The sequence below is a fragment of the Pinus tabuliformis genome, chromosome Q (genome assembly GCF_031772625.1).
Source record: "Pinus tabuliformis cultivar Carrire ecotype Pingquan chromosome Q, CPIR1, whole genome shotgun sequence".
Taxonomy (NCBI): Eukaryota; Viridiplantae; Streptophyta; class Pinopsida; order Pinales; family Pinaceae; genus Pinus; species Pinus tabuliformis.
The window spans coordinates 643632019-643657385 of NC_142296.1; positions in this window are offsets into that span (position 1 = coordinate 643632019).

Sequence of the window (25367 nt, forward strand, 5' to 3'; positions counted from 1 at the left end):
TCTTTTTCTAGCTTTCTTTCTTCTAAGATTTCCCTTCTTAATTTTCTGTAAAATATCTACTATGGTCAGTTCATCTTTTGATAATTCCGGTTGAGTTTGGGGTTCCTGTTCTTTTATTACTTCCATTGTTCCCTTCCTTCCACTGAGGGTTTTACTGCTGCTAGCTTGTTCGGGAGATCTTTCTTCAAAATGGTTCCTCACCAAAAAACTTTCCCAATTATCCCTTACACTCTGAAGGAGGAACTCAACCAAGATCTTTATCAAGCCATGTTGATACATGGTATTATCTATGAATTGAATTTTCTTTTGAACATTCATGGCAATTTTCTTGAGACTATCCAAGAGATAATAATGAATATTCGTCTGGTGATCTTAAAGAAAATGAATCATTATCCTAACATGGTAAAAATACATATATCCAAACCATCCCTCACAAGTGATAAATTTTTGAAGTATAAGTAGTAGATTCCTCCATTTTCTCTTAAGGGTTGTACTAGGAATACCTTTCTTGAAGACAGTGGTGTCCATATTTGGATTTTTCAGGAAGACCTTCCAATCTTCTCCATTGATTCCCCTGTTTTTGAACCATTTCTCTCCACTCCTAGGCAATTCAGTAGCCTTTGTGATCATGGAACCCATTATAGTGATCTTAATGTCTCCTATTTCAGCCTCCATCCCATCAAATGAGCATGCAAAATTATTTGTCACTTCCCTATGAAAACCGTCGGATTTTTCTATGAATTGCAACCATTGTTTCTTCTGCAACAACTCCCTGGTCTGAGGATATCCCTCCAAGAATTTCTTCCTTGCTGGCTCAGTTCGGACAATGACACCCATTATGGAGGATGATTTTCATCAAGGGCTGGTTACTTTGACAAGGGAATGGTGTTGGAAGGGTCTCATTTAGTGGCGGAGAGATAGAGGGGCTATGTGAGTTCGGAGAAATGAAAGAACAGGTGGATGATAATGAGGGTTGTGGAAATGAATTTGACTGTTGGGGTGCATTTAAAATAATGATTCGGTGATTACTTCAGTAGATTCAAAATGAGGACGTGACAGGGATTTTAAGTGGCGGATTATGACGTTTTTTATAAGCGATCATCACCCTTAAATTTCAATGATTTTGTTTTAATTTTTTTGGGCAGTAATATGTCTTCTTGATTATATATGCAATATATCAATCCCTATTGCTAAATTAAAGTAGTACATAGCTTTGATTCATTTTTCTAACCTTATTTGTTGTTCTAAGATCTCCTGCAGGTACTTTTCTCTGTCAATTTTCCTTCAATTCAAATCACAAAGTGTCCCTGTAGGCTTCAAAAATTTTATTAGGCCGCAAAAAATCTTAGCTACAAAAACTTGTTCGAACTGCGGAAAGTTGCTGCTTCTGTAGCTGAGAGAAAAAAGACTTTAATAAAGGAACTTTGTTATTATTTTTGAAAAGAAAATTCGAAGTACCAACAAAAATTGGTTTTCACTTTAAATTTTCTATATAAACATGCCAACATCACGTTAGTTTTCATGCTTAGACCTTTTGTTTATTATTATTATTATTATTATTATTATTATTATTATTATATGTATATATATATATATATATATATATATATATATATATATATATATATATATATATATATATATATATATATATATATATATATATATATATATATATATATATATGTATATATATATATATATATATAGTTAAGTAAAACTAAGTAAAATTTCTAAGGTGGTCAAGAAGAAGAATTCTTCTTGACCATCTTCAGTTCTGAATTATCTTGGAAGATTTTAAGAAATTATTCTTTTGTCAATGGCTTCTGGTAAATTCTGAGTCGATGTCCATTTACTAAAAGAGGAATTTTCTTTTCATAAATAGTCCTGATTCTAACTGCAGCATTGTCAAAGACACTTTCAACTTCATAAAGTCCAAGCCAGTGGGTTTGGAATTTTCCTTGAAAATGCTTGAACTTTGAATCAAAAAGTAATGCCCAATCTCCAGGATGAAATTTTCTTTCTTTAATGTACTTATCATGCAATCTAGATCTCTGTTGTTGAACTAGGCTAGTTCTCTGGAGGGCTTCTTGTCTGATTTCATAAAGCTCATTAAGTTGTTTCATCCTTTGCTTCTATGCTTCTAATAAGTCAAGATATAACTGGATTGTTTTCTTATAAGTCTGGATCTGGAACTCTATTGGAAGTAAGACCCGCTTCCCATAAACAAGTTCATAGGGAGTATGGCTTGTAGTATTTCCATGTAGTTCTATAGGCCGATAAATCTTCTGGAAGCTTTTCTACCTAGCCTTTTCTGTGTAGAAGTACAGTCTTTGTAAGGATTGATTCAATCACCTTATTTGTAGGCTCAAATTGTCCATTGGCTTGTGGATGGTATGGAGTGGACTTTTGATGTTTGATCTTGTACTACTACACAAGCTTCTGCACTAATATGGATGTAAATTGTGTTCCTTGATCTATTACAATTTCTCTTGGAACACCAAAACAAGTGAAAATATCCTCAAAAAGAAATGAAACTAAAGAATTTTTAGTAGCGAAAGGAAGTGCTTTAGCTTCTATCCATTTAGTGACATAATCAATACATACTAGAATATACCTCTTTTGATTTGAAGGTGGTCTGATTGGTCCAACAAAATCTAGTGCCCAATTTTCAAATGGTTCGATGAGTACCTATGGTTGCAGTGGAATTTCATTTGAAAGAGTGGTTTTTCCCATTCTCTGACAGCTATCACATCTCTTAACATACTGCTTGGTGTCCCTAAAAATGGAAGGCCAATAATATCCTAAAATCAAGATTTTATAAGCAATTCTTCTATCAGAAAAGTGTCCTCCACATGGCTCATCTTGGCAAGCTTTAAATATTTCTGGTACTTCTTCCTCTCGAACACATCTTCTAATGATGAGATCTAGTCCTTTCTTGTATAACTCTTCATTTATCCATGAATAAGATGTGCTATTGTGGACTATTCTCCTCTTTTCTCTAGGAGACAAATGAAATGGCATTTTTCCTGTAGCTAAATAGTTAGCAATATCTTCATACCAAGGTGATTTAGTAGATATTGCAAAAAGATATTCGCCAGGAAATTTATCCTCTACAGGTTTATCATTATTATCATTTTGAATTCTAGATAAGAAGTTGGCAATTGTGTTCTATTTTCTGGGCCTATCTAGAATGGTTATGTTGAATTCTTGTAATAGTAGGAGCCATTTGGTTAATCTTCCATTAGTGACTAGTTTATTCAATAGGTACCTAATGGCAGAATGGTCTGTGTGAATAAAAGTTTCATAGCCAATTATGTAATGTTTAAACTTGTTAATGGCATGAACTACTGCTAAAAACTCTTTTTCAGTTACAATATAATTTAACTTTGTAGGAGTTAAATTTTCACTAGTATAATAGATTGCATAAGGAGTAAGATCTTTTTGTCCTAACGCAGCTCCTAAGGCTGAATCTGAAGCATCTGTTGAGATATGGAAAGGCAATTTCCAATTAGGTCCTTTTAAGATAGGTGCTTCATAATTTTTTTTTCGAAGTTGTAGAGGCCGCTTGACATTTAGAATCCCAATTGAATTCACAATCCTTGGTAAGCAATTTAAAGAGTGGGGATGTCATTTTTGTGAAGTTTTCTATGAATCTTCTATAATATCCAGTAAAACCAAGTTAACTTCTAACATCTCATTGATAATTTGGCACTGATAACTTAGAAATGACTTCAACTTTAGACGAGTCCACCTTAATTCCATATCCTAAAATATGGTGACCTAAAACAATTCCTTCGTTAAACATCATAAAAAAATTTTCATGGCTTAACGACATATTTGTTTCTTTACATATTATTAGTACTTTTTCTAAATTCTCCAGTGCTTCATTGAAATAATTCCCATAAACTGTGAAATCATTCATGTACACTTCCACACAATTGTGAATAAGGTCAGAGAAAATTTCCGAGGACTTCTCTTTGGAATGTTTCCGGAGCATTGCATAATCCAAAGCGAAGTACTTGGTAAGTGTAAGTTCCCCATGGACAAGTCAATGTGGTTTTATCTTGATCTCCAAGAGCTACCTGAATCTAGCTATATCCACTGAACCCGTCCAAGAAGGAAAAATACTTTTTTCCTACTAATGTATCTAAGACCTGATCTATGAAAGGTAGTGGAAACTTGCCTTTTAATGTTCCTTTATTCATATCCTTGTAGTTGATGCATACTCTCCATTTTCCATTTTACTTTAGTACGATTACTAGGGCTGAAACCCACTAACTGTTGGATATTGGATAGATGAAACTTACATTTAACAACTTTTGCAATTCCTCCTTAACAATTTGTTTTAAATTTGGGTTCATTATTCGTTGAGGCTGTCTAACAAGTCTTGCACTCTGTTCAATGTAGATATGATGTATGCAAGTTTTAAGATCAATCCCTCTCATATTAGTGTATTCCCATGCAAAAGCAAAAGAATGTTTTTGTAAAACTTCTACCAATTGATTCTTTTGTAATCCTTCCAAGTTTTCATTAACATTCAAGGTTTAACTTGGAAAAAATTCTATCAAATAATTCCCAAATTTTTCCATGGAGAGCAATGATACCTGTTTAGATGAGAGATACTCATTTCGACTAAGATCATAATGTGAGGAAGATTCATTATTTTCCAGTAGGTTGAGAATTTTGTCTTCCTCTCTTACTTGTTTAGTAGTAAGAATAGGTTGTATATCTTTTTCATCTTCTATCCATTCTTCATTTTATGTGTTTATTGTTGTTCTTGCAGGAGGGTATAATGTAAATTTCTTTGTAGAATTTCCATATGAGATAAACATGTCACTAGATCTACAACCGATGAAAGCGTCAACTATGGCTAACCAAGGCCTTCCTAGAATTAATGGATGTCCTCCTAAATTATTCTTGGGTGTTAAGACCATGAAATCAATAGGATATTCCCAAGAATCTAAGGATACACAAACATCCTCCAACACACCATCAGGTTTAATCACGAACCTATCTACTAATTGTAATAAGGTTGGTGTGTATTGAAGGTTAGGAAGTCCAAGTGTGTCCATAACTTGTTTACTCATTATGTTTATGACTACTCCTAGATCAATCAGTGTGTTTGATATTTCAGTTCCATTGATATGAATTTTACAATGGGTCTTCCTGGATCTAAATATTTTTGAATTATCGTCTTCCCCATCATAATGTCTGCAATTTTTCTGACTAATTGAATTCTTTTTATGTCTTTTCTTTTTCTTCCTGATTTTTGAGTACTTAGTTCCTTAATTGTTTTCACAAAGATTGGTATTTATTTTATGGCTTGCAATAAAGGAATCTTGATATAGTCATTTCTCAATTCGTCCATCATATTGTAACCAGGCAAGATAATTTTTTTTTCTACTCCTTCATCAATTTTCAACCATTCAGGGAAAGGTGGTCTAATTGATACCGAGGGTTGTTCTATGATGGGAGTATTTATTGGAACATTTTCTGTTTGTTTATTCTCTTTTTGAGGGAGAGAGGTCTCTCCTTCTTCTGATTGGTTTTTCTGTTTTTGAAGATTTGGTCTTGTTTCCTGTATGACAACAGGGGGTTTTATTTGTAACACTCTTCTAGACCTTAATTGGAAATTATTTAGATCTAGTGGAGTTATTACATAAGTTTGAGGATTCTACCCTTCCATGTTGTACATAGGTTGTTGTGGTATTTTATTATTAGGATTCAGAAGTGGTTGAGCGAGTAGTTGATTTGGTTTTTGTGGAAATGGTAGGGAGAGTTGTGGGTTTTGATTCTGAACTTGAATTTGTGGTAATTGATTAGCTTGGGGGATTTGATTAGATTGGGGTAGATATTGTGGTGGAATATAGGATGGTGAATATTGTTGATATTGAGCATAAGCCCCATAAGGATTTTACCACCCTTGATTCCAATATTGTGACTGTGGCTGAGCCTAAGGCTGCCAAGATGGATTCCAAGTATTTTGTGAAGACTGAGCAAATTGTTGTGGTATAAATACTTGTGGTTGATTTGGTTGAGGGTTTTTCAATGTGAGGATTGTATCTTCATCAATAATAGGAAATCCAAAAGGCTCTAGGTTTCCTCTACCTATACCCCCTTCTCTATTCCTATCTCCTCCTCCTCCTCTACCTCTACCTCTACCTCCTTTGATCTTATTTTCTTCACCATTGACATTGTGTACCTCTCCTTCCCCTTCTTCAACCATGATAGATTCCTCAGAACTGATATAGTGTTCTTCTAATTCTTCTGGTTCTTCTATCAATGGTTGTTCAAAATGAGTTTCTTGTTCCCCTTCTTCACTAGGAACTTCTAATTCTTCTCCCAAAAAAATTTCACCAGTGGAGGATAGAAAAATTACTCCTGTAGTTGGAGATGTAGGATTTTCTTCAGTTACAGCTTCCGTAGATGAAGTGGGTGAAGTTCTAAATTGGATTTCTGATCTTGAGACTTCAAGAAGTCTTTATCGACCTCTGAACAAGATTCAGGTTTGAGTAGGTGGTGTGGAATCTCGAAATCATGGTGAAGTGAGTGGATTTGTGGGAATTAGAATTCTTCCTCGTCCTAGAAATCTACCTCTATAGTTTCTATCCCTATGCATATCATGTTTTGAATTAATGATTTTATTTTTTTTTAACTTCTATTTGTACTTCCCCGACAATGGCGCGAAAATGTTTGGCCAATTTAATGTCCTTAAATTGTCAATCATAAATTATTGAATAGGGTAGGTATACTGATGAAGCACAGGTGCACTATATGTGATAGAAGGTATTTTATGTCGTTATGTTCCTATTAAGATCTAAACTTAAAATTAGTATGGATATGGTATTGTTAATTATATTAATGTCTTGATCCCTAAAGTTGTTAGCTAGTTTTCCGAAGGATTATTCTTTATTGAATCAGTTTATGGATGACATGAGATAGATTCTAGACTTTACTTGTGTTAGACTGTTTTGGATTTTTGCCTTGAATTTTTATGTTGCAGCCAAATCTAATTTACTATGTGCAAGAAAGATCTATTTTATCAAACTGTAAATGAATAATGTCTGAATTTAACTGCTAAGGAAAAGACTCTCACTCTTTTAATTATTCAACTTTATCCAAACAAGACATTTTGAAAAACCACTATGCTATGAAATGAAACAATTGAACTACACTAAATAGAAAGAAAATGAAAATGGCCACACCGTACCAAATAGAAAGAAAATCAAATGGCAGAGTTAATCTAGGTATGAAGCAAAGGAAATTGCTTATGCATATAACAATTCAATGGTGAAATCATCATGCTCCATTTTATCACACAAAGCAGAGCATCTATGGTTAAGTAATAAAAGAAATCTAAGTGTGATCGGTTAAAGACCTGTACTGGTCGTAGGGGTCCTCCATGAATCAGTCAACAATCTCCAATCAACGCAGCATATAGCAAACATAAAACCAAGTCTATTACTTGCAAACAAGACTTGACAAACTTTTCTAAAAAATTACATAAATCGGTGTGCACCCAAAACACAGTGCGACCATAGTTTTTATAACACTTCTCAGCATAACAGTATGAGAATTTCAAGCCTAAATATCTTTATTTCGATCAAACTGTATCGCTAAACAATTGATTTTCTATTCGGAAAAGAAAATCGACAAGATTTTGTGAAAAACTCAGACTCTGTCCCGAGGATAATCTTGCGGTTGACTTTGAGGTTAACCGTGTCATCATGTGACCTTCTTGATGAATTGGTTGGAGGGAATAGGAAGGAATCCATGAGGGGACTATTCCTTATCCATTCGTATCTTCCATCACTGAGATGGAGCTTCTGAACCCTACGAATAATGGAGGCAACTGTGGAAATCCTGATTAGTTGCAGAAATAGGCTAATTCCATAGCCAAATGCATACTTTAACAAAACAGTAAGGTATATAGACAAATATGAATAAGAAGACATGTAAATGCTTACCTTTAACAAAACCTTTTGTCTATTGCATTATTTAGGTGATAAGTATAGGAAAAAGGGAAGGAATATAGGTAGAAAGGGTGTCAAGGTAACACATTTTTTGGACTCTACAATGCTTTTATAACTAGTCTGTTAAATGTTGTTGAACCCTCTATTTATAAAGAAGTTAGTCAATATAGTGAATAGAGGGCAACCATGGAAGAGGAATATGAATCAATACTTAAAAACAAAACCTGGGATCTTGTTGAATTACCTGAATGCAAACAGTCGATAGGTTGCAAATGACTATATAAGCCTAAATTTGAAGCAGATGGGAGTATAGATAATATAAAGCTAGGATGGTTGCAAAGGGGTACTCGCAGAAAGAAGGTATAGACTATGAGGAAACCTTCGCCCCTGTAGCTAAATTAAACACAATCAGAATGTTAATTTTGTTAGATACCAAACAAAAATGGATGATACACCAGTTAGATGTGAAATCTGCATTTTTAAATGGGGAATTAAAAGAAGTGTATTTAGTGCAACCTGAGGGGTTTGTTAAACAGGGGGAAGAAAATTTAGTTTATAGATTGAAGAAATAATTGTATGGACTAAAACGGGAACCCATGTCATGGTATGATAAAATTGATTCTTTTTTCCTACAACAGAGTTATAAAAGAAGCAAGAATGACCCTAATATGTATAACGTGTTTGATGAAGAGGGGAAAATTGTTTTGATTTATTTATATGTATATTATATTATCATTACAGGAAATGGAGATGAACTCATTAGAGAAATCAAAGAGAAGATGTCACGGGTTTTTGAGATGAAATACCTTGGAGAGGTACACTACTGTTTGGGTCTGGAAGTGAGAGGGATTCTAGCCAAACTTTTCTCTCACAGGCTAAGTATGTCAGGAGTTTTCAGAGAAAGTTCAGAATGGATCAATGAAAAGCTGCAACAGTTCCTTTACATCAGAATACCAAACTTCAGAATGATGATGGTTCTACGGAGGTATATGCAACATTGTATAGACAATTGGTTGGGATTCTAATCTACTTGACTACAACTAGGAATAATTTGGCTTATGTAGTTTGTGTATTGAGCCAATTCATGTCAAAGCCTCTTGAGAGTCATTGGGTTGCAGCTAAAGGCATCTTAAGGTATCTGCAAGGAACCTTAAAATTTGGTATTATTTATACTGATCTATTTGATGTTAGATTGACAGGATTCTCAGACTCTTTTTGGGCCAAAAATCTAGATGACCGACGATCCATAACAGGTTATTCATTCAGCATTGGGTCTGGGGTCATTGCATATGCCATAGAGCGGCAAAAAGCAGAACATAGTGTCCTTGTCTTCAACATAAGCTGAGTATCAAGTGATGTGTGCAGCAACCTGTGAAGAGCCTTCTCCATGATGGTGGAGAAGATAAAAAGGTTGCAACAGTTATCAAATGTGACAACCAGAACTCTATCAAACTTGCAAATAATCCAACATAAAAACACAAAGCACATTAATACACAATTTCATTTTGTCAGGGAGAAATTTCATTCAAAGGAAATCCATATTGAATATTGTAATACATGTGACAATGTTGTTGATATTTTCACTAAGCCTCTCGATAGAATCAAGTTTGAATGTTTTAGGGAAATGTTAGTAATACTTGGGAACCCCTTTCTCCATTAAGGGGGAGTGTTGCAGATAATGGAGAAATGTAATTTAGGAGAGAGTCGGTTCACTAGATCCTTATATTAGGAATTAGTTCCTATTTCTTAGGTATCTTCTCTAACTTACCTATGTGCGTGTAAAATAATATATACATGATTTTTAATGTGATTGATGTAGAGCGTTTTGCAGAGGCAGTCTCTAGGTGAAGCTCCTCACCTATGAGCTGCCCAGTTTGATTAAAAAATTTGGTTCTTCAAGTTTTAACAGGATACGCAACCCACGTTAATTTTCATAAGCACGCCTCCATTGATATATCCCTCAAAGCAATCTCTAGTCCATTTTAAGCATGTTATTACCATTTCCATTTAACAATAAATTTACTTGTTCATTCATTGTTGGAATTTTTTCTATTCAATGGATGATTATCAAATAAAAAATGGAATGGAGACGACTAGCTTTATTTTTTTAACCATGCATATCTTCAATAAATCTAACACATCCATCCCTGCAACTTAACATGGTTTCAATACATTGAAGAATGAATCAATATTTACTTACATCCCCATAGAATATGATGCATGATTCCAATCATTTTTTTTTATATATATACATGAAGTCACATTTATTCCCTACAACTTAATAAGGTTGTAACACATTGGAGACAAAATCCATCTTTATATAGTTCACAAGAGTGTTATAATGTGGGACTCCATTTGAATTTTTTATTATTATTATGTATATGTAAGTTTCATTTAAAAAATAATTTTTTTTGATATAAAATGAATATGATATTACGTGAATGTCAAAGTTCTTAACCCACAATAGAATTCCTACCAACCCTAGCAAAATACCATGCCTTTTGTTGTATTTGTAGCATTCACTCATTAGTATATGAAAAATTTATGATTTTTACCATGATGTTTACCATCATGTGAGAAATGCATGAAATTGGTATTTTACACTAGCATTCCAAGAAAAAATACAATAGAATACCACCATTGTGATTGCCAATACATGCACAGAATTGCAAACAAATTTCAACAGATCTTCTAGTACAAGTCACTAATCAAGAAAAGATGCCACCAAGCTTCCTAGCAAAGTCATCGTCATCATCATCTTCTAGATAGTCTTTATCTTCTTGCTCATATTCATTCCTTTCCCACTTTTCATTGTCCTCATGCTCTACATATTCCAAAACATACTCTTCATGGTCAAGATCTTCATCTTCATTACTATGAACAACATCATTCATTACTGCAACTTCTTGGTCATCCATTACAAACGGTTTTTATCCATTTGAAAAGGTTGATGGTTTGTCCTCTACAAGAGTATCCACATCATTAGGTTTCTCAGTGTCATCCACTCTAGGAGTAAAAGTGGGAAGTTCAAATGTATAATTGTTACCCATTGGAAGTTCTCCCTCTTCAATTTTTTTCAGGTAGTGGCAAGATATCATTTCCCATGCTCAAATTAAATCCTTGAATGGCCTAACCTTGCCCTTCAGTATGTATATTTCCTTCATTGTCACCATTTTCTTGGGTCACTTTCCGTTTTCTCTTTAGAATATCACTTAATGGCTTCGGAGCCTGAAAGTCTTGTTCCACACTTGAATCATTAATTACCTTTCCCAATCTCATCTTCCTCTCTTCCAAGGGAAGATTTTGGCTATGTTTGTATTGAATCTTCATAGATGGATTTGGTAAGGATCCATGATCTATGGATTGTGAAGTAGAAAGTTCTTCACTACAGTCATGATTTTTATCTTGTTTGATTTGTGCAAGAGTTTTAGGCCCAACATAATCTATGGAATTTTTTCTTGTTTTAGTGTTCCTAAAAGGCTGACCTCTAAGAACCTTGGATTATGATGATATAGAACCATCTGCAAACATTCTACCTATCTCCTTTTCACGATACTTACTTTTGAAATGATCATTTAAGCCACATCTGCTTGGTGAGATTCTTGACCAAGACGTCTCTAACTTGCCTTCATTATCAACTTCTATATTTTTAGATGAATATATTTTGAAGCCACTAGACTCTACTTGAATCCTACCTTACAATCGCCTACTACTGTGATTCATACCTTGCTGTAACTGATCCTTGTATAAATCTTATTGTCTACTATCATCATCTTGTTTCCTAGGGCCACAGTGAAATTCACCATGTCAACTATCCACATGTTGTCTCTTTGAGGGGTTGTCCACTACTTTTGTCTCACCAACTCTCCTACATTTTGAAATCCTGTTGTGGATCATTTTCAAAAATAAATCAGATTCATATAGCATTGGATAGATCCATGGTTCGATGCATTGAATCTAATCTACATTGAATAGTTCAAAATAAATTAGATTCAACAACTGAACAAATGAGCTCGAAATCACACCCTACTTATTGACACATGTATAAATTCTCACACATGTTTGAATATCTTTCCTTTTCTCTCATATCCATTTTAATTTTATAGACGTATCAGTGATAGTTTAATTCTCGCTACGCTAACAATGGCAGGGGAAAAGGAGTAGGATTTCATGGGGTCAATGTTTCATGACCTCCTTTTCTTTTTTTTCCTACAACAACTGCAATAGGGGCACTTCTGAGGACTTCCCCTTAGTCTAGTAGTAGCATCAGACCTTGTAGAAAATGTGGGACTGTGTGAGAACCTAATTCTTCTCAGATCCAGTAACTAATGAAGCATGGCTAGTGTGCCTCCTTCGGTATAATGAAAACTGTTTTCTTGAATCAACATTGAAAAATAATGAGAACTATTGGCTTTAATCAATGTTGGAAAACAAATGGGTAGACACAATTAGGTGGTGAACCATTTCAAAAAGAAACACCTTTGGTGTAGAAAATATAGCCACTAAAGGATTTTGAAATTTCATTGGTTAGCCAAAGATTCAAGGTTATTTAATCACGATATGATTTTTCCAATATTCTAGAATATACAATAAATAACAATTTTCATTAATTCTTTGTATTTTCAATAGTGGACTCCCACCCTTTCACCTTCATTTACTTTTGATACATATTTTATAATACAATATATGAAATTTATCCCTCATTAGTTTTTGATACAAACTTTGCAGTGAGATTTTGTGCCTAAAAATTAGGTTTGCATTGTAGTCATCACAGGTGGTATTGATAATATGATAAATCGGCTTGCTCATGGCTACGAAAAACAAAGGATGGTCCAGACCAAGGTTTTCTATCAATATATTTTAAGGATATGTTGCAAAACCCATGTTATGTCATAATGTGAATGGATCCACACAAAATGGGTTTTCTCATTTGACATTGGTATATCAAATGGATACATCTTAGACACCAAATGGATGTTACATTCATGAACCAAGTTAATGGTGTATCTAAAAACTAAATTAATCAATATGTGGTTCTTTACAATTGTTAAATTATACTTGTTAGAATCATTAATAAAATCAGAACACAATATGTACAACGAGAAAATAATTTTATTAATAACAATGATGAGGACTCTAATCCTATGGTGAAACAGTGGTTTCAATTTGTACAAAAAAAAATATAACTCCTTTAGGGCTCCAACCCTAGATGAAGACTCCTATCCTCAATTACAAACTAGGCTCCAACTTGGTCTACTTGGGCTTCATTCCTCTCAACAATTTAGGCTCCAACCTTGTGTGAGGACTCCAATACTCTAGGGCTCCAAACAGTTCTTCAAGGTGGCTTCAATGTTTCTTTAAGACTTCTAATATTTTTTTCAACAAGTCCTAAATGATAACTCCCACAAAGTCTTCAAAGAATGTCTCCAAAAACATCCTCAATGTTGCTCCAAATTTAGACAAGGATGATTAACTCAACAAGTCTACTTCAATAATCATTGTTTTCAACAAGGCATCCAAATACTTCGACAATCTTTAGTGCTCTAAAAAGTCTTCAATAAAAGCACCAAGAAATTATTCAATGATTCTTTAAGAAGGTCGTCAATGTATCTTTAAGGACTGCATGAACAAGGTTACAAATCTTCAATCACTTCTTCAACATATCTTCAACATGCTCTCCAATTTTGTACCAAGGATGAAGGTCAATTCCTACAAGGCTTCATGATTCATAGAAAGTATCTCCAAGGCTCTTCATAGATGAGTGCTTCAATGAGTCTTCAATAGTGGTTCCAAAACAACCTTTAATATTGTTACAAGTTTCTTTCAAAATAGTCTTCAATGAATGCTTCAAAAGAAATTTCTCAAAGATAATGTCAAAATAACTTTCTCATAACAAACTTCAAGAATATCTTCAAAATCTACTTTATAGTGGAATCTAGTCTGCTCCAAGTTTACACCTTCGATTTTTCAGAGTCTCTCTGCTACAATAGCCTTGGGTGGAATATATGAAATAGATAAAATTCTTGATATCCATAAAAACATTGATTCAAACATTAGTCTTTAGTTTCACTTCACATAGCACGTAGATGGCATTTTCTCTGCTTTTTGTATTTTGTTAGATTCTCGTGCCGTGTGATGACAAGAAATGTTAGTCACTCTTTAATGGAAACCCTTATCCTAATTCCACATTCTCATTGCCCATTTACGTGGTTTTTTTTTCCCACCTCTCCATCTCCATTTAGAAAGACAAACTTTGACATTCATTATCGAAATTGTCATCGGAAAAATCTTGTATATGGAAGCTTATTATGAACTAGCGTAGATCCATGTAATTCCAGATATATCATGCGTTGAGAGGGATCAAATCCCTCGATGTGAAAACATTCTTTTTGGAGTGTAGAATTTGAGAAAAGGTTTGCACCTTAAGGGATTTGATCCGTCTCGACGAATGATAGATTGAGAGTTAGATGGACCTAGGCTAGTTCTAGGTGAGGGAAGAAATATCACATTTTTAGATTATCATTATCATGTATCTATTTAAGATAAACTTCATACTTTGAAATTTACATTATGTTTTCTTGTTTGACATGACCATATCATTCTCTTAGTTAATTTATTCTATGTTGCTTGCCTTGAATGGTTTGTACATTTGTGTTTGTATGCTTTGAGTGGTTTATGCGTGTCTATGTTTGGATGCTTTGAGTGGTTTGTGTGTTTGTATTTGGATGGTAATTTTTGTGAATGTTACAGTTGTTGTGTTATATTTTTATGTGTATGTAATTATCTATTAGTAATTAGTTGGTGATGAAGAAGGGAGACAATCTTGTCAATAGTTTGTCGGATGATCGATACTGCACATATATTTCATTTAATTTTAGGTATCACAACTTTTCAGAACTAATTAATTCTTAATAGTTCCCCTCCAAGTATTACTAAATATATCTTGAAGAGTAATTTTAATTTTAAATTTGCTTAGTCGTCTTAGTTCGTTGAGATGATAGATATTGTTCATAACTTTAATGATGAAAAATGATGAAATAAAATTTTTGAATGCAAAGTGAAAATGTAATAGTGTTGAATGACAAAAAATGTGAATAATAAGAATGTAGTTAAATGAGAAAACATATACACTCAAATCAACGCATCTAGTGCAAGCAATCAAATACCATAAGAAATCAACATATACACTTAAGTCATTGCATCTAGTGCAAGCAATCAAATAGGATTATAAATCACCATCTACATTGTAATCAATGCATCTTGTGCAAGAAATCAAATAGAACTAGAAATCAACATCTACACTGAAATCAAAGCATCTAGTGCAAGCAATCAAATATAATTAGAAATCAACATCTACACTGAAATCAATGCATCTAGTGCAAGTAATCAAATAGGATTAGAAATCACCATCTAAATTGAAATCAATGCATCTAGTGCAAGTAATCAAATAGGATTAGAAATCACCATCTAAATTGAAATCAATGCATCTAGTGCAAGATATCTTCTTCCCTCCCATCCATCCGTCTATATCTATATCTCCACCCATATCTCCTTCTTTGTATGTATATCACACCCCCCAACATACAGACTCTATCTCCATCTCTCCCTTGTCACTCCCTCTCTCTCTCTCTCTCTCTCCACTTTTCTCTCTCTATGTCTTTATTCTCCCCTCCCTCTCTGCCCTTTCAACTCCTTCTCTTTGTTCCTCACTCTTTCCCCCTCTCACTCCATCCCTCTCTCATCCTTCCTCTCTCTCTCTCTCTCTCTCTCTCTCTCTCTCTCTCTCTCTCTCTCTCTCTCTTCCTTTTCCCTCCAACCCTATCATTATCTCCCTTCCTCTCTCCTTCACTCTCCCTCTCCATATTTGTGTCTCCCTCTCTCTCTCTCTTACTCTTCTCTCCCTCTCTCACTCCTCTCATTCTATCTCTTTATTCCTACTCTCCCCTCTCCTTAAGTTTATTTCCTTTAGTGCAAGCAATAAAATACTATTGGAAATGACCATCTACAATGAAATCAATGCAACTATTGCAAAAAATATTCTTCCCTCTCTCCCCCTCCATATTAGTCCATATCTCCTTCTTTGTCTCTCTATCTCACACACACTCTCTCCATATCTATCTATCTCCTCCTCTGTCTATTTATATCATCTTCCCTCTCTTCACCATCCATATATATCTCTATCTCCCTCTATCTCTCTTTTGTCTCTCTATCTCACCCCCAAAAAATGCACACTCTTTCTCCATATCTATTTATATCTCCCTCCCTCTTCCAATCCCCCCTCTCTCCATTTCTCTCAGCTCTCCTTCCTCTATCTCTCATTCTCTCTCTCTCTCTCTTATTGGCATTATGATACATGTTTGGTGCTATGACTCAGGTGTTGTCCCTGATGGCAACTCACTCAGATGATTGATCACAGTTGAGGCTCACACAATGAAGAAAAATAGGTATACACAGTTTTCCCTTGACCAATTCGCCTATACATGCAGGTTATTAGAGCAAAAGGCGCCAATGTGTATACATGCACTTCCACGCAAGGAAAAGCACGTACATGTGGGAAAACTTTGTTTTGGTCCGTGGTATTTGGTCCTTGTTATTTTAACCCATGCTACTGATCCAAGGTATCTTGTTTGAAGTGTTGACCCCAGGTATTTGGTCCAAGGTATTGAGTTTAAGTGGTCTTGAATGATGGTATTAAGTAAGGCCTAAGACTATAAAAGGATGAGGAAATCATTAGGCAAAGGCACTCAAGTATTGAATATCTAATGAAGAGAAAGATCTAGAATACTGATTATTGGGTTGTGGTGTATAGCTGGATGAACCTGAGCGCTTGATGAAGGATAAGTTCTATTGATGGGTCAAGATCTTAAAACTTGAAAAGATACATCTTTGTGTGCTTTTGATCTTTTGTTATTGGTGCATATTATAATTTGCAAATTTGATGATCTGGGTATAACTGATGTCTAATTAATTGCAAGGGTTAAATCATCTTTTACAGATCTGTACGCAGGTTTGATATATCAAAGGCGTGTATACACACTGGTTTGGCTTTCCAAAACTGCGTATATGCAGGTTGGCCTTGGGAAGAATGTGTATGCACGCAAGTTGGTTGCATTGAAGTAGTGTACATCTCATAGAATATACTTTAGCTACTTTTGTTTTTGCTGCTGCAGTATTTTGGGTTCTGGCTTAGGTTCTGGTTACTGGTACAGTATTCTGGTTACAGATTTGAGAGAAGAGATTAGTTGATTCAATTTGGTTGGTACAAGGAAATTGGTTGATGCAGATGTTTGATTGATGTTATTGATGGATCCAGTCTAAAAATTTATGAAACGTGGTCCCTGGAAGAAAAGAGAAGGTTGTAGCCTTCTGTAGGTCAGCACCTATGTACTAGTAAACACATCAGCTAGTACAAGAGCTAAGGGGGTTGAAGCTCCCTTCCAAGAAAAACTAGAGAACGAGAGAAGGTTGTAGCCTTCTGTAGGTAGAAGCCTGCGTACTGGCATAAGACTGCACTAGTACAGAACTATTGTAAAAAGAATTTTCTTATTAAAAGAAGATAGAGACGAATTGTAGAAGGTGGTTTTCACACACATTGGATTTCCACCTTATATTTTGTGTTCTTGTGTGTGATTGTTTGCTCTATTTTTACTTTACATGATTACTGTTTATATGGTTCTGATGCACAAATTAATGATCAACATTTGAAGAATTATCTAAATTATAAGTCTGCAGCATATACGTTAATTACCTTAACTATAGTTGCATATATACGCAGGTTTCACTAACTGAAGTAGCGTATACAAATCTATTTGTGAAATGAAAAATAATTGACTTGCTAATACTGATTCACCCCCTCGCCCTCTCAGTATTATTTCCAACAATTGGTATTAGAGTAGGTCCTTCAGAAGAAGCTTGATCGCTTGAAGGAAGATCCATCATCATGAGTAACCAAGAAAAAAGAAGGATCTATTAGACCTCCAATGCTTGATGGGGGCAACTTCGTCTATTGGAAGGTAAGAACCACTATATATCTTCAATCTAAAGGAACAAATGTCTAGGAAATCGTAGAAGGAGGATATAACTTTCCCTCAACTATTCATACAGATACAGTAGGTAAAAAGCAATACGAAACCAATGCTAAAGCTATTAATATATTATTGGGGAATCTGTCATAATCAGAATTTGTCAAAGTTATGTAGCTCACATCCACCAAGGAAATAAGGGACAAGATCGTTCTAAGCTATGAAGGAGATTGTCAGGTAAAACGTGCAAAACTAAAAACTCTCAGAATACAATATGAAACTCTCAAAATGCACAATGATGAAAGTATAGCTAATTACTTCTTATGAGTAGATGAGATTGTTAACTGCATGAAGAATTTGGGTGAAGAGATAAAAGAAGCTACTTTAGTTGAAAAGATTTTAAGATCCTTGTCCGCTAAGTTTGAATCAAAGGTGTCGGCCATAGAAGAAAAGCAGGATCTTCAGACTATTGCTATGACATAGCTGCACAGAATATTAACTACTTTCGAAATGAGAAAAGGAGGTCCATTAGACATGAGAGAAGTTGCATTCAAAGCCGCAGGAAGAGAAGAATCAGGGCATATTTCAGAAGGAGAGGAAGAAGTAAACTTCATCAAAAACCTTCAACTGGGTTCTGGAAGATTCAGAGGTAAACTACCTTTCAAATGTTTTTTCTTGTGGAAGAGTCAGTCATTATGCTACCAAATGTCCTCATAAAGACAAGTTTGATAAAAGTAAAGAACCAGCAAAATGGAATAGAAAACAAAATTTAAGTAAGAAGAGTTACTATACACATGAAGATAGTGATGGTCTATCAAATAGTGATGAAGATGAAAGTAGTGATAGCTATAGACTTCTGATGGCTTTTAAAGATGATGATTTCTTAGATGCTTTAGATGAAGATGGTCTTTATGAAGAAATTTCTAAACTTAAAGTTTGTTTAGAAGAAATGAATATGATCATAGATACTTTGACATTCCAACTTGCTGAAAGGGAAAAACACAATGAAAAATTAGAATGTGAAAATGTGGGTCTAAGAAAAGATATTGAGAAAACAAAAGCTCTCAATCTCATATTTGTGAAAGGATCAGAAACTTTAGATGAAATTATCAAGGTGCAGTGTTCTCCTAAGATAAAAACAGGTCTTGGATATACTAAATAAGCATCTCAAACACCAAAGTCATCGACCTCCAAAAGCTATCTTGATGCAGCAAGGAAAAGTGAACAACAAAGGCATAAAGCAGATCACCAGGTAAATCGGGTCCAACCTAATTCAAGGTTGAACAGAAGCTACAACCAACCTCAAGTAAATCATACTCAATTTGCTTCAAGAATGAATGCCAATTGAAACTACAATCACCAGGTCAGTAGGTTCGATAATCGCAGGAATTTCTTTAATGGCCAATGTTTCTCATGTCATAACTTTGGACACAAAGCTACTCAATGTGTTGCTTATAATACCATCATGACTAGAGGAGCACGAAATCAAAGGAATGTGACTGGGATCATGAAAAGGACCTACAATAACTTCTCTGCTCTTGAGAATGAAATAGAATGCTCTGTCTGTAACAACTTTGGTCATGAAGATTTTGAATGCAGGAGTAATTTTCGGTAAACATCTCAGAAGGAGCAGACTTCATTGGGTCCCAAAACATGGAGAAAGAAAGAACCGAAAACAGAAAGATGTGGTATAGCTCTGTATGCTGAAGGACAAGAAAATCAATGGTACAACGACAGTGGATGCTCGAAACACATGACAGGTGACAAAGAAAAACTTCAATTATATAATGCCTTAGAGAAAGAAAATAAGGTCTCATTTGGTAATGACACTCTTGCTGTCATAAAAGGTAAAGGGTCTGTTCTCTTAAAAGAAAAGGTTAAAGCTAGAAATGTTATGTATGTTGATGGTCTAAAACATAACCTTTTGAGTGTAAGTCAAATGTGTGATCAAAGAAATGAAGTAGTATTTCGATCAAATGGATGTGTTGTTCGTGAGCTTGATACAGGTGAAACCGTGATCAAAGGTATAAGAACTCCAAATAACTTATACATACTCAAGGGAGGACAACAACAGTGCCATCTAAGAAAAACGGATGAACACTGGCTATGGAATAGAAGACTGGGGCATTTAAGCTTCCCTCAAATAAGGAAAACATGCAAATATCAAGCTGTTTGTGATCTTCCTGATATTTGCATTCCAAAGAATACAATATGCAAATCATGTCAATTGTTAAGAAAACCAGGGCTCATTTCCCTGAAAAGGAAGGATTAGCTAGTAAGCCTCTTGAACTTGTTCATACTGATTTATGTGGACCATCAGGGAAAAAGTCACCTCGTGGAGAAGACTACTTTATATTGTTCATTGATGATTTTTCCAGAATGTGTTGGATAGGACTTCTGAAGCATTTCAAAAATTCTAATCCTTCAAAGCTTTGGTTGAGAATGAATCAGATCGTAAAATCAAATGTCTTAGATCTGATCGAGGATGGGAATTTACCTTGGATGAATTCTTTGACTTTTGTGAATAACGTGGAATAAGAAGCAAATTTTCCACTGCAAGGACTCCTCAGCAAAATGGAGTGGTAGAGAGAATGAACAGAACAATTCAACAAATGGCTCATGCTATGCTATATGAATCTAGAACACTTGCAACCTTCTGGGGTGAAGCTGCATTCATTGCCATCACTATCCTCAACAAAACAAACGTTCGAATAAACAACACTCAAATTCCTCATAAACTTTGGTATGGTAAGACTCCTACTGTAAAATACTTCAAAATTTTTGGAAGCAAATGTTACATCAAAAGGACTGATGAAAAACTTGGCAAGTTTGAACCTAGAGAAGATGAAGGCATTCTCCTTGGATACTGTTCCCGAAGTAAAAGATACAAGTGCTATAATAAAAGACTTGGGAAAATTGTTGAAAGCATTGATGTTGTGGTTGATGAAGCAGGCAAAAATCCGAAGCAGGTAAAAACAAAAGAGCATGAAGAAGAGGAGGACTATCCTGAAGAAGAAGAAACCAATGAAGCACCAGAAGAATAGAGAGTGGAAGAAGAAAAGGCTCCATCCAGGTACGTTCAGAAGAATCATCTAGAAACTCAAATTTTGGGGCAGAAAGAAGCAAGTGTGAAAACAAGAAGAACTATTACAGAAACTTCAAGATATCTAGCATTGTTTTCCTCCATCGAACCACAAAATGTACATGAAGCATGCAGATATGAATGTTGGGTCAAAGCCATGAATGAAGAGCTTGAGCAAATTGAAAAGAATAATACTTGGGAATTAGTTCCTAGATATCATGATAAGAATATCATTGGAACCAAATGGATATTCAAAAAAAAGTTGAATGAGAATGGAGAAGTTATTAGAAACAAGGCTAGACTTGTTTGTAAAGGATATTCTCAACAAGAAGGTATAGATTTTGAAGAAACTTTTGCACCTGTTGCTAGACTTGAAGCCATAAGAATGTTTCTTTCTCTTTCTAGCTTTCAGAACTTCAAAGTATATCAAATGGATGTAAAATCTGCCTTTCTTAATGGAGATTTAGAGGAAGAAATATATATTGAGCGAACAGAAGGATTCATCCTGGAAACGATCCAAAACTTGTATGCAGACTCAGAAAAGCTCTCTATGGTCTAAAACAAGCTCCAAGGGCCTGGTATTATCGTCTTGACAAATACCTTCATCAACAAGGCTTCTCAAAAGGATCAGCTGATAGCAATCTATATATGAAAATTGACAATGATAAATTACTAATACTTTTTGTATATGTTGTTGATATTATTTTTGGTAGAAATGAAGAGACCATGAGTCAAAACTTTGCCTTGGTAATGCAAAAAGAATTTGGAATGTCCCTGCTGGGAGAACTCACATATTTTCTTGGGTTACAAGTTCAACAACATTAAGATGGCATCTTTCCATCTCAAACCAAGTATCTCAAGCAGATCTTGAAAAAATATGGCATGGAAGACCCTAAACCTGTATGTACCCCTATGGTAACAAGATGCAGCCTCAGCGCAAATGATGAATCAGCAGTAATACATCAACCAACATACAGATCCATGATTGGTAGCCTACTCTATCTAACAGGTGCCCGAAAAGAAATCATGCATGTAGTAGGAATAGTTGGAAGATTCCAAGAAAATCCAAAGGAATCACACCTTCAGGCAGTCAAAACGATCTTCAAATATCTTCAAGGAACTCAGAAATTTGGGTTATGGTATCCTAGGGATACAGATCTTACCCTTCATGCATATATAGACGCAGATTGGGCAGGAAGCGTGGATGACAGAAAGAGCACTAGTGGTGGTGCATTCTATATGGGTTCCAGATTAGTATCTTGGTTTAGCAAGAAACAAAGTTCAATTGCATTATCTACAGCTGAAGCAGAATATGTCGCTGCTACATCTTGTTGCACACAACTTCTTTGGATAATGCAAACTTTGCAAGACATTCAGATCACATGTACTACACCTATCTCCACTCTATGTGATAATACAAGTGCAACTAGTATTTCAAAGAACCCAGTCATGCATTCAAAGACCAAGCACATACCTATAAAATATCATTTTCTTTGAGAACAAGTGCTTGAACAAAAGGTCAAATTAGAGTATGTTCCATCCAAAAAATAGGTGGCTGATATATTCACTAAACCATTACCCAGAGAGACATTTGAATACTATTGGAAATAATACTGAGAGGGGGGGTGAATCAGTATTATCAAATTCTTTTCAATATATTTATACTTTGAATTATTATTCAGATATTGTATGTCAGTACCATAAAATAATGAGAATGAACAAGAAAAACAGATAGTCACACCAAAGAACACCAGATATAAGGTGGAAACCCAATGTGGGTGAAAACCACCTGCTGCAATATGTCTCTATCTTCTTTCAATTAGAAACTCCTTTTACAATGATTTTGTAGTGGTGCAGTCCTTTACCAGTACACAGGTTGCAACTTGCAGAGAGCTACAACTCTCTCTCGTTTTCCAGTCTCTCCTGGAAGGGAGCTACAACCCCCCTACTTCTTTTATTTCAAGGACCACTTTTCATTAATTTTCAGACTGGATCCAAGAACATCAAATAAACATCAAGTACATGTGAATTAACCAATCTCCTTATACAATCAAACCAATGAGCCACCCAAACTTCTCAGAATGCTGTAAACAGAAAACCAAAACCAGTAACCTAAACCCATAACACAGCAACAAACGAAAAACTTGCAGCCAACAAATATTTCAAAACAGGTCCGCAACTTCACCAATATAATCCTGCGGATACCCGCACTTCACCTTCAGCTGTGCTGCGTATACCCGCACTTGGTCTTCTTCTGGACTGCGTACCCCGCATTGTGCCTTCAACTGCACTGCGTATACCCGCACTGTGCCTTCCTCTGTACTGCGTACCCCGCACTGTGCCTTCCTCTGTACTGCGTACCCCGCACTGCGCCTTCAGCTGCGCTGCGTATACCCGCACTGCGCCTTCTTCTATAGTGCGTACCCCCGCACTCACGCTGTAGATCACCTGCGAACCTCTGATTAGGGCCAAATTAATAGTCCTCCAAATTACCACAGACAGTCAAATCCACAGATCTGATCATACGCCCGAGAGATCATGACTTAGCAATAGATTCGCCTTTAAATTTTACCTTGATTTAGATCTAGCTTTTAAAACTGATAACCCAAAATTCAGATCTTAAGATCTTCAACTTTCAAAGATATTTCAGCCAAGTGATCTCCTTCCCTATTTATAGTCAAGCCCTTATTCACACCATGGGACAAAACCATCAATAACCAATACGAGGGATCTAAACCGAGGTTAAATTAGATCCTATACCATGGTCCAAAACCATAGGATCATGAACGATGGGCTAAATACCACGGGCCAAACATAACAAACCCCACGTGAGCCCACTTCTCTGCCTTGAAGTGAGTGAACTCTGGGACCGCACTTTCTGAACGGGTAACCTGCGAGTATGACTGCACTTCATGAACGACGAACCTGCGGGTCCGCACCTTTTGAACCATTCACCTGCGAACCTTGTAATGTTCATCATTTTGAGAGCCTGAATAGAGTTTTGCCACTTGAGTGAGTTGCCATCAAGTACAACACCTGTACCATAGGACCAAACCAGAATCATAATGCCAACAATCTCCCCCTTTGGACTTGATGGCAACCTTAAGATCCTCAACGTCATTCTCCCCCTTTGACATCAAGGGCAAAGGGTTATGCTCCCCCTAAGAACATGCTCCCCCTAACTATAAACCAGATCTGCAAAGGAAAGAAATTTCTTCAAGAAGAACCATAATCCACCAAACACCATTGTTATAGACATTTTTGTGCCTTACAGCTCTAAGCATGAAATGTCCATAAACCAAGGGATCCTAAGTCCCTAAAAGTGTTGTTCCTACCCCTAGAGGAACAAGGTCAACCAATTACAGCTTCTCCCAAAAGTTCTCCACCAGAAACTGCTCAGAATCAGTCAAATCAGGATCATTTCAGCTGCTCCACTAGCTAGCTGCGTTGCATAGCACCCCAGTACACTAGCTAGGTGCGTTGCAACGCACCTAAATGCACTACCAGGGTGCGCTGAGTGGGAAATGACAAATGGCAGTGTCATTCCGCGAGGTGGACAGACAATGGAAGCTTCCAGAATCTTCCCCAATGACACTTGCCTCAATGAGTTCAACCAAGGATGAGTAAGAGGCTCTCAGTCTCCAAGTGGAAGCAATAACTGATAGAGAGAAGCCACTAGTCAAATCATAAGATGACTCATCCTCTTTGCATACATCTATATATGGATCCCTCATCCCAGAGATCCAAAGGCTGGAATTTTGTACATTGCAGAGAATTGTTGTTGGTTTTGAGATAGAGATCAGTGTATTGGGTGATTTATGCTTTGTTGGAGGTGAAGAGGGGATTCCTTTGCTGGGGGGTTGATGCTGGATGAGATATAATCGGTTGTAAATCCTCCTGGACCTTCTTGTTATATCAATAAAACTATTTGAGTTTCTCCTACATGCTTGTGTATCAATGATGTTTTGTTATATTTGCATGTTTAGCTTAAATCTGATCCTAAGCTATTTATGAATATGAATCCATGTCTTTGTGTAGTTTTCCTCTTCTGTGATCTTTCAGGAACTTGGTGAAGCTGGGCAAGTAAGGGAGCAGGTAGCTGGAAGCTGTCAAAGAGGAGAGAGATTGGATCAAAGGACTAGCACAAGACACAGGTTGGTTCATCCTATTCCTCTTCGTTTATAGTTCATGAAGAAGAATACGAAAGTAGTTTTCTCTGTTTGTTTCTAAGGTACTGTCACACCTTAGTGGGATAGGGGTGTTCTGAGTAGACACATTTCCCGTTAA